The sequence below is a fragment of the Bufo bufo genome, chromosome 6 (assembly GCF_905171765.1).
Source record: "Bufo bufo chromosome 6, aBufBuf1.1, whole genome shotgun sequence".
Lineage (NCBI taxonomy): Eukaryota > Metazoa > Chordata > Amphibia > Anura > Bufonidae > Bufo > Bufo bufo.
This window is the reverse complement of record NC_053394.1, coordinates 146,965,071-146,975,268: the sequence shown is the minus strand read 5'-3', so window position 1 is coordinate 146,975,268 and position 10,198 is coordinate 146,965,071.

Below are 10,198 nucleotides of genomic sequence, written 5' to 3'. Positions count from 1 at the left end.
TCTTCTTTAGTCCGATCCCTGCCGGACAACAAGTGTAACATGCCATCTACATGCATGTCACTGCTGCTGGGCAATCAATGGCTTTAATGGTGGCAGTGGTCACATATTATGCCTGCACACGTCAAGATTTTTCCATATTTGGGGAACCCCTTTAATGCACAGTTTGAGGGTATTACCTTCTATTTTCGTTAAATATTTATTGAGTATCCACATGATATGCCTAAATGTCTGATAATACCAGATTCCATCTCTGGAACCCACACCTAATTCTAGAACAGTAGTCTCTCAATTACCTATGCTGCAGGACGTTGGGTGAGGGGGACTCACATTCTGGAGATATATATGGGTCCCAGAAGTGGGGCCCATATATCTATCAGACATGCCATATATGTCTAAGATGAGAATCCCCCTTTAAATAACATGAAACACATCTTCATGTGATTGCATTGTGACCACAGCATGGTCCTATAGTCACCATGCCCCCTATATAAGATCAAATACTTCTCATTGGAAGCCACAATGTTCCTTTAAGCGACAGCCACAGTCCTCAAAAGTACAATTTTGACTGTAGAAGCAAAATGGTCGGCCATTCACTTGTAACTTCCTCTTCCTGTGCCAGAGGTCAGTAGAGGATGAGGAACTGATTGCCTCTGTGAGATGGCTGATGATTGTACAATGAGTTGCCACGTTGGAGAACTGAAAGGCTTGGTGACAACCCCATTAAGCAGCCATATTGACTGTCACTCTGTTTTCCTGGAAACATCTGAAGAAAATTTTTATTTGACACATAAATCTGTCTGGCAGTAGGATCTTCAGTGCATCATGCAAGCTCTAGGTCAGGTTTACTCTGCTCCTTTAAAGAACATGGTTTTTGTTTAGCCACATGAAGTCCATATAAGCAGAGAATTCTTGATATTGACATGTAACTCCAGGATGGTGATGAACACAGCCCTGCACCAAGCTTATTTACTGTCGTGTCACTCTGAAATTGAACTATTGAAATTCCAGCAATACTGTGAAGCTTCAGGAAACGTGCGGACGGAGCCTCCATTTCCCTTGTCGCAGAGAACATGGGGGGTGGATCTGCAGCATTACAACTGACATTACATCTGGATAGAAAAGTATTTATCGCACTAATATTTTTCTGCCCTTGAGTGCTTTTGTGGCAATCAATATAGAGCCGAGTACAGGAGGTTATCCGCCAGAAAGTCACAGCAGGAGATTTTCATTGCTGGAGATTTATCATCCCGCTGGAGAGCATGTAACAGCCGCTCTATAGAAGCCCTTCCTTTTGAGCTTTGGGTATGAAGAAATTCAGAATCTTTTAGGAACCAGGAAAATCTTGTAAGGCCTCTTTCACACGAGCGAGATTTCCGCACGGGTGCAATGCGTGAGGTGAACACATTGCACCCGCGCAATAAAAACTGAACAACGGAACGCAATCGCAGTCAAAACTGACTGCATTTGGGTACCTACTCGCGCGGGTTTGCCGCAACGCATCCGGACCTTATCCGGACACGCTCGTGTAAAAGAGGCCTAACTGTTTAGGAAAAAGGAGAAGAGCTCAGTAGTATTGAGATTTGCGTTATTGCCAACTGGTAAATGGCTGTGGCTCTAGACTCCAGACAGCATGCTGCCCCTTTATGCCAAACTTTTCATGACCACAACCATTTTTAGCTTTTGTGACCAGATTAAAATTTCACCATTATGGAATTATGGACCCTGAAACTGAATATGTTTGGAATATTTCCTCTTGTACCAGATTGGAACCAATATCCAGTATGGGTAGAAATGGAGAAATAATACATAATTCCCCTGTATACCCTATAGTCCCTTAGTTTGACACGTATGTCAATTTGGGCCAGAATGAATCATCCAAGGTTATGTTCATATTTCATTGCCGGTTCTGTTTGCACTTTCGTTAGGTTTGACAGAAAGAATAGTGCAAGGAAACATTGACAGGACGCAAATATACCCCATTATAAGTCTATGGGTTTCACTAGGGTCCATCATTGAACTGGTCTGGAAAAATGTTGTGACTTCCATTATAGGTGAACAGTGGCTGGTCATCAATCTGGGTCGATATTGTTATACATAAAGTCAAGGAGGTTTAAGGATTGTACTCTAACATATGGGTATAGGGAACAGGCCATGACCCAAATGTCAAAATATTGTGCAGTAATCATACAGTAGGTTATGCATTGTATCATACAGGATAAATTAAAGGATGCTTTCCAGGAGTAGAATATTGATGACCTAGCCTCAGGATAGGTCATCAATATCTGATTTGTGGGGATCCAATAACTGGCACTGACAATGACCAGCGTTTTAAAGAGACCGCAGCACTGTGGCCTCCTCACAGCTTACCAAGCACAGCACCGTTCATTGTATTGTGGATATGCTTGGCATTGCAGCCCAGACCCATTCACATGAATGGGATTGAGAAGCATCTAGGCCATCTGATGAATGTGATGGTACTGGCCTAGGAAGATGCTGGAGCACAGCGGCATCTTCAAACAGCTGATCAGCAGGGACGCCACGAGCCAGATCCCTACTGACCAGATATTGATGACCTATCCTTAGGATAGGTTATCAGTCTTTTATTTTATATTTAAAGATTAAAGTGTGTTTCTAGTTTAAGCAAATAAAGTTTATCCATTGTATAAGAAAAATTCTACAATTCTCTAATATAGTTTTGAAAACCTTATTTACTGTCAAAGAATGAAAATCTGTCTGGTCACACAAGTCCACAGTTCATTTACAAGTTGTGCTCATAAGTTTACATACCCTTGCAGAATTTACGATTTCTTAACCATTGTTCAGAGAATATGAATGATAACACAAAAACTTTTCTTTCACTCATGTTTAGTGGTTGGCTGAAGCCATTTATTGTCAAACAACTGTGTTTACTCTTTTTAACCCCTTCACTACCGATCCACTTTTCACCTTAAATCCCAGGCCGATTTTTGCAAATCTGAAATGTGTCACTTTATGTGGTAATAACTTAAAAACGCTTTTACTTATCCAGGCCATTCTGAGACTGTTTTCTCGTCACATATTGTACTTCATGACAGTGGTAAAATTGAGTGAATTTTTTTTTTTTTATTTCTATAAAAATGCCAAATTTACCCCAAAAAATTTAAAATTTGCAAATTTAAATTTCTCTACTTTTATAATAGATAGTAATAACTCCAAATATAGTTTTTACTTTACATTCCCCGTATGTCTACTTCATGTTTGGATCATTTTGAAAATTTTAGTTTATTTTTTGGGGACATTAGAAGGCTTGGAAGTTTAGAAGCAAATCTTAAAATTTTTAAGAACATTTCCAAACCCCAATTTTGTCAGGACCAGTTCAGCTATAAAGTCACTTTCTGGGGCTTACATATTAGAAACCACCCATAAATCACTCCATTTTAGAAACTACAAGCTATTCAAAACTGATTTGACATCCTTTGTTAACCCTTTAGGTGCACCACGAGAATTAAATGAAAATGGGAATGAAATTTTAATTTTAATCAATTTTTTCTGCAGCACATCAAGAGTTAACTGCCAAACAAAACCCCAAATCTATTACCCTGAATCTGGAGTTTACAGAAACACCCCATGTGTGCTCAAAAACTGATATATAGGCTTAATAGTGGAAGGAGCACCGTATGGCTTTTGGAGAGCGGATTTAGCTGGAATGGTAATTGGGAGCTATGTCGCATATGAAGACACCATTCAAAAAGTGACACCATTCTGGAAACTACACCCCTCAAGTAATATTTCAAGGTGTGTAGTGAGCACTTTGACCCATCAAGCATTTCACAGAATTAGGAAATGCTTGTCTGTGAAAATGAAAAAATAATTTTTTTTTCTAGAAAAAGTTGCTTTACACCCACATTTTTCACCTTCACAAGGTATAACAGGACAAAATACACCCCACATTTCCCCATTTCCCCCCGAATACGGCAACACCACATATGTGCTAAAAAAAAAATGATGTATAGGCGCAGAGCACGGCTTTAGAGTCAAACAGCTAAATATGGATTTTGCTAACCTGAATTGGCAGAAATTTATTTTAGGTGCCATAAATAAATTCCTGAGGTCCCCAGAAATGAAAAACCCCAAGAAGTGACCCCATTTCAGAAAGAGCACCCCTGTACGAACATTTTAAGTGGTAGAAAGTGTACTTTTCATCAAATAAGTGACTCACAGAAGGCAGAAATACTAGAGAAAGCATTTCAAAGCACACATTTGTAAAAATGAAAAATTACTAGCAGACCCCAATTTTTCACTTTCACAAGGGGTTAAAGGAGAAAATGCACCCCAGTATATGTTCCCCATTTTCTCCCCATTTTGCAAACACCCCATATGTGCTTTTAACCTGTTGTATTGGCACATAGCAGGTCTCTAGAGGCAAAGTGCAAAAAATGTTTTTTGCAGGCCTGAATAAACAGACATGTATTTTAGGTGCCATGTCGCATTAAATACATTTCATGAGATCGCCAGAAATGAAAAACCCCAAGAAGTGACCCCATGTCACCGGGCGCCGGCGACGTGCTTTGCCTCTCCTGCGCCGCTGGCGCCCTGATCGGACACGGAGGCAGGCACGCACTCCGCGTCCTGCTAGAGTGTCGAGCGGGGAGCCGCTCGGCGTCCTCGTTGCTGGGGTAACGGAGGGCGGAGCGCGTCTGGCCGCACGCTCCCTCTCTGTGCGGCCGGCGTCCTCGTTCCCATGGTGATGAGCAGGGGGCTGAGCACTCGGCGCTCAGCTGCAGTCTTGGTGGGAGGTCATGTGGCGCTGGCCACGTCACATGACCCCTGCCATTCTGTATATAAACAGGCAACCTGCTGGCCACAGGTTGCCTGTGATTGAGTTTCTTTTTATGCTTGCTATTGATTTCCCTGCGCTAATTTGGATTTTGACCCGTGCCTGTTTTTTGACCCGCTACTGCCTGCTCCTAGTACCTGACGTGACCTCTTGGTTTGACCTTCGGCTTGTGACCTGACCTCTCTTTGTCTGCTCCTGTGTACTGATGCTACCTCCTGGTTTTTGACCCTTTGGCTTGTATTCGGACTCGTCTTGTTGTTTCTCCCTGTGTAGACTCTTCCTGTGTTGATACCCCGGCCTTACCAGCAACCCTCTTGACCTAGCCTGGTCTTTACTGTGTCACCGCTACGCCCGCTATTCCATCTCTGTCCTCTCTGTCTCTCCGCACTTATCAAGGTCAGGGATCGCCGCCCAGTTGTGCTCCGTTACCTAGGACGGGCAAGTGCAAGTAGGTAGGGACAGAGGCGTGGGTAGCAGACAGTGGGTGCACATACTCCCTTCCTATCCATTTGGAAAGAGCACCCCCGTACGAACATTTTAAGTGGTAGAATGGGTACTTTTCTGCAAACAGGTGACTCACAGAAGGCAGAAATACTAGAGAAAGCATTTCAAAGCACACATTTGTAAAAATGAAAAATTACTAGCAGACCCCAAATTTTCACTTTCACAAGGGGTTAAAGGAGAAAATGCACCCCAGAAAATGTTCACAATTTTTTCCCCTTTTTGAAAACACCCCATATGTGCTTGTAGCCTGTTGTATTGGTGCATAGCAGGTCTCTAGAGGCAAAGTGCAAAAAATTGTTTTTGCAGGCCTGAATAAAAAAGACATGTATTTTAGGTGCCATGTCGCATTAAATACATTTCATGAGGTCCCCAGAAATGAAAAACCCCAATAAATGACCCCATTTCGGAAAGAGCACCCCCGTAAGAACATTTTAAGTGGTGGAAAGGGTACTTTTCAGCAAATAGGTGACTTACAGAAGGCAGAAATACTAGAGAAAGCATTTCAAATCACACATTTGTAAAAATGAAAAATTACAATGCACCCCAGTATATGTTCCTTATTTTCTCCCCATTTTGCAAACACCCCATATGTGCTTGTAGCCTGTTGTATTGGCGCATAGCAGATCTCTAGAGGCAAAGTGCAAAAAATGTTTTTTGCAGGCCTGAATTGGCAGACATGTATTTTAGGTGCCATGTCGCATTAAATAAATTTCCTGATGTCTCCAGAAATGAAAAACCCCAAGAAGTGACTCCATTTTGGAAAGGGCACCCCCGTATTAACCTTTTAAGGGGTGGAAAGGGCACTTTTGACCTAACATGTTTTACAGAAATGAATATGTAGTGGTTGGTGAAAAGTGGATATGTAAGTTATGTGGACTAAATCAGAGATATAAGGTGGTAAAACTACAGGGTACATCAAGGATGAAATTAAATTAATGCTCCATGGATGAGTGGTAGATTCTGAAACAATCTTTGATGCACAGGCAAGGTTTTTCTGGGCAGGTTTCGCAATGGTAAATGGTGTCTTTCTTTATCCCCCTTTGGAACACACCCTGCAACTTTTTTGGGTTCTTCCCTTCCTCGCTTTTGGGGGACTTCACCAGGGAAATGTTGCCCTGGTACAACTCGGGCACCGTAACTTGAAGAAGTACTGGGGCCCTCCATTGCTTGATTTGGAAGAATTAGGGCCTCTATCACCACCTCTTGAAGTTGTAGGAATGTTCTTGTCTGGCCTCTAGATCTAAATAGTACGTTTGCATTGTACAGCGCCATCTGTACGAGGTGCACGGCCATCTTTTTGTACCACACTTTTGTTTTTTGTGTGACATTGTAGATCAACCCCGCCCATCTGCCTGTTGTAGTCCAGAATGCAGTCTGGTTTGGGGACAGTGGTAGTGGTACCATGTACAGCGGCAGGGGAGCTGGTGTTACTGTTAATAGTCAGTACAAGGATATCCCTCTTGTCCTTGTACTTAACCACCAACATGTTCTCATTGAGGAGAGCACGACTGTCTCCTTTTCTTAGTGGTTGCCCTACCAGGGATCTAGGGAGGCCTCTCTGATTTTTGTGTACTGTGCCACACGCCACAGTACCTCTGTAACTTAGTGACCGGAACAGTGGTAGACTTGTGTAGTATTTATCCACGTATAGATGGTAACCCTTATCCAACAGTGGGTGAAGTAAGTCCCACACTATCTTCCCAGTAACTCCTAGGACGAGGGGAATTCTGGGGGTTCTATCCGGGTGTCCCTCCCTTCATAAACCCGGAACTTGTGAGTGTACCCAGAGCTACTCTCACAGACTTTATACAGTTTTATGCCATACCTTGCCTGCTTGATGGGCAGGTACTGGCAGAATCTTACCCTCCCTTTGAAAAGTAACAGGGATTTGTCTATGCAGACATTTTGTTCTGGGGTGTACACTTCTGAAGTCCTTGCGTTGAAGTGGTCAAGGACGGGCCTAATTTTGAACAGACGGTCAAATGCGGGGTCATTCTGGGGTGGGCACTGTGCATTATCGTTGTAATGCGAAAACTTCAGTATTGATTGAAATCGATTACGGGCCATGGTATTACTGTAAATTGGAGTGAGGTACAAGACATCCGCACTCAAATACTGATTAATCTTATTTTTTTTTTACTAGGCCCATATGCAGCAAGAGCCCCCAAAAGGTCATCATCTCTGCTGCATTTACTGGGGTCCAACCTTGGGGTCTAGCGTATGGCGATGTAGGGTGCTGGGAAATAAATTGCTGGGCGTATAAATTTATTTGGATTACCATCAATATAAAATAAAATTTCAGTGAAGCCCGCACAGTCTATCTGAATTCCTGAGTTGCCCACAAACTCAGGAATTTGGGGCTGATAATTCTCAGGGGGTGGGATCCATGTGGGCTCACTCTGGGGGGCTGCCTCCTTTGCTACCCTGGGGCGCCTTGTAGAGGGTCCCTCATCAGCGGATGATGATGATGTTGAGGGAGTAGAGGAAAGTGGCATCCTCTTCTCCCTCGCTAGCAGTCTCAGTATCGGAGGCAAAAATGGCATATGCCTCTTTAGCTGAGTACACTAGTTGGGATGAATGGGACATTTTTATTTTATTGGGGTGTAACGTGTGAAATGTGTAAACCTTTATTTAGTGTGAGGGGTGTGTATGTAGTGTTTTCACACGTGAAGGGGCTTGTAATAAATTTGAAATAAAATTTAGAAGAAAAGTTGTAAAATAAAAAAAAAGTATTTTCTGCAAAAAAAGTATTTTCTGCAAAAAAAGTATTTTCTGCAAAAAAAGTATTTTCTGCACAAAAAAGTCTTTTCTGCAACAAAAAAAAACTTGCAGTGCAAACTGAGCAGAAGCAATCAGTAATGGACACTACTGATCGGTGCTCAGTGGTTGCAAAATGCACGCATGCAGATGGTGCGTTCGTGCAAAAACCTAAACTCACACTAACTGAAATATATATATATATATATACACTCACCTAAAGAATTATTAGGAACACCATACTAATACGGTGTTGGACCCCCTTTTGCCTTCAGAACTGCCTTAATTCGATGTGGCATTGATTCAACAAGGTGCTGATAGCATTCTTTAGAAATGTTGGCCCATATTGATAGGATAGCATCTTGCAGTTGATGGAGATTTGAGGGATGCACATCCAGGGCATGAAGCGCCCGTTCCACCACATCCCAAAGATGCTCTATTGGGTTGAGATCTGGTGACTGTGGGGGCCATTTTAGTACAGTGAACTCATTGTCATGTTCAAGAAACCAATTTGAAATGATTCCAGCTTTGTGACATGGTGCATTATCCTGCTGGAAGTAGCAATCAGAGGATGGATACATGTTCTCATTCTGTTTACGCCAAATTTCGGACTCTAGCATTTGAATGTCTCAACAGAAATCGAGACTCATCAGACCAGGCAACATTTTTCCAGTCTTCAACAGTCCAATTTTGGTGAGCTCGTGCAAATTGTAGCCTCTTTTTCCTATTTGTAGTGGAGATGAGTGGTACCCGGTGGGGTCTTCTGCTGTTGTAGCCCATCCGCCTCAAGGTTGTGCGTGTTGTGGCTTCACAAATGCTTTGCTGCATACCTGGGTTGTAACGAGTGGTTATTTCAGTCAACGTTGCTCTTCTATCAGCTTGAATCAGTCGGCCCATTCTCCTCTGACCTCTAGCATCCACAAGGCATTTTTGCCCACAGGACTGCCGCATACTGGATGTTTTTCCCTTTTCACACCATTCTTTGTAAACCATAGAAATGGTTGTGCGTGAAAATCCCAGTAACTGAGCAGATTGTGAAATACTCAGACCGGCCCGTCTGGCACCAACAACCATGCCACGCTCAAAATTGCTTAAATCACCTTTCTTTCCCATTCTGACATTCAGTTTGGAGTTCAGGAGATTGTCTTGACCAGGACCACCCCCCTAAATGCATTGAAGCAACTGCCATGTGATTGGTTGACTAGATAATTGCATTAATGAGAAATAGAACAGGTGTTCCTAATAATTCTTTAGGTGATTGTATATATATATATATATATATATATATATATATAAAACTAACACTAACTGCAGGTATATTTTCACACCAAAAAAAAACATTTAAAGAAAAAACCGCAAAAATATGCAAATGTTACTGAGCACACTACTGATCTGTGCTCTGCAGCACGCACGCACGCAGATTGTGCGTGCGTGCAAAAACTGTAGTATAAAACTTTACTACAGTGCTCTGCAAAATGCACGCATGCAGATGGTGCGTTCGTCCAAAAATCTAAATTGACACTAACTGAAATTTATATATATATTTTCACACCAAAAAAATAAATTAAATAAAAACTCTAAAATGTGCAGATGCTACTGAGCACACTACTGATCGGTGCTCTGTAGCACGCACGCACACACAGATCGTGCGTGCGTGCAAAAACTCAGGGTCCGGGTGTACACAGCGCCGTAAGCTCAACTGCGCTAGGATTTCAAACCCTGCTTCCCCGTGATGGATCGCTGATGTTTTGGGGATATGTGTGCTACAAAGGCACAGGAAATTTGGTCAATGTATCAACAAATACTGGAGGAAAATTTGCACATGACAATGATCCAAAACACAAGGCCAAGTCGACCTGTCAGTGGCTACAGCAAAATAAAGTGAAGGTTCTGGAGTGGCCATCTCAGTCTCCAGACCTCAATATCATTGAGCCACTCTGGGGAGACCTCAAACGTGCAGTTCATGCAAGACAGCCCAAGAATTTAGGGGAACTGGAGGCTTTTTGCCAGGAAGAATGGGCAGCTTTACCATCTGAGAAGATAAAGAGCCTCATCCACAACTACCACAAAAGACTTCAAGCTGTCATTGATGTTAAAGGGGGCAATACACGGTATTAAGAA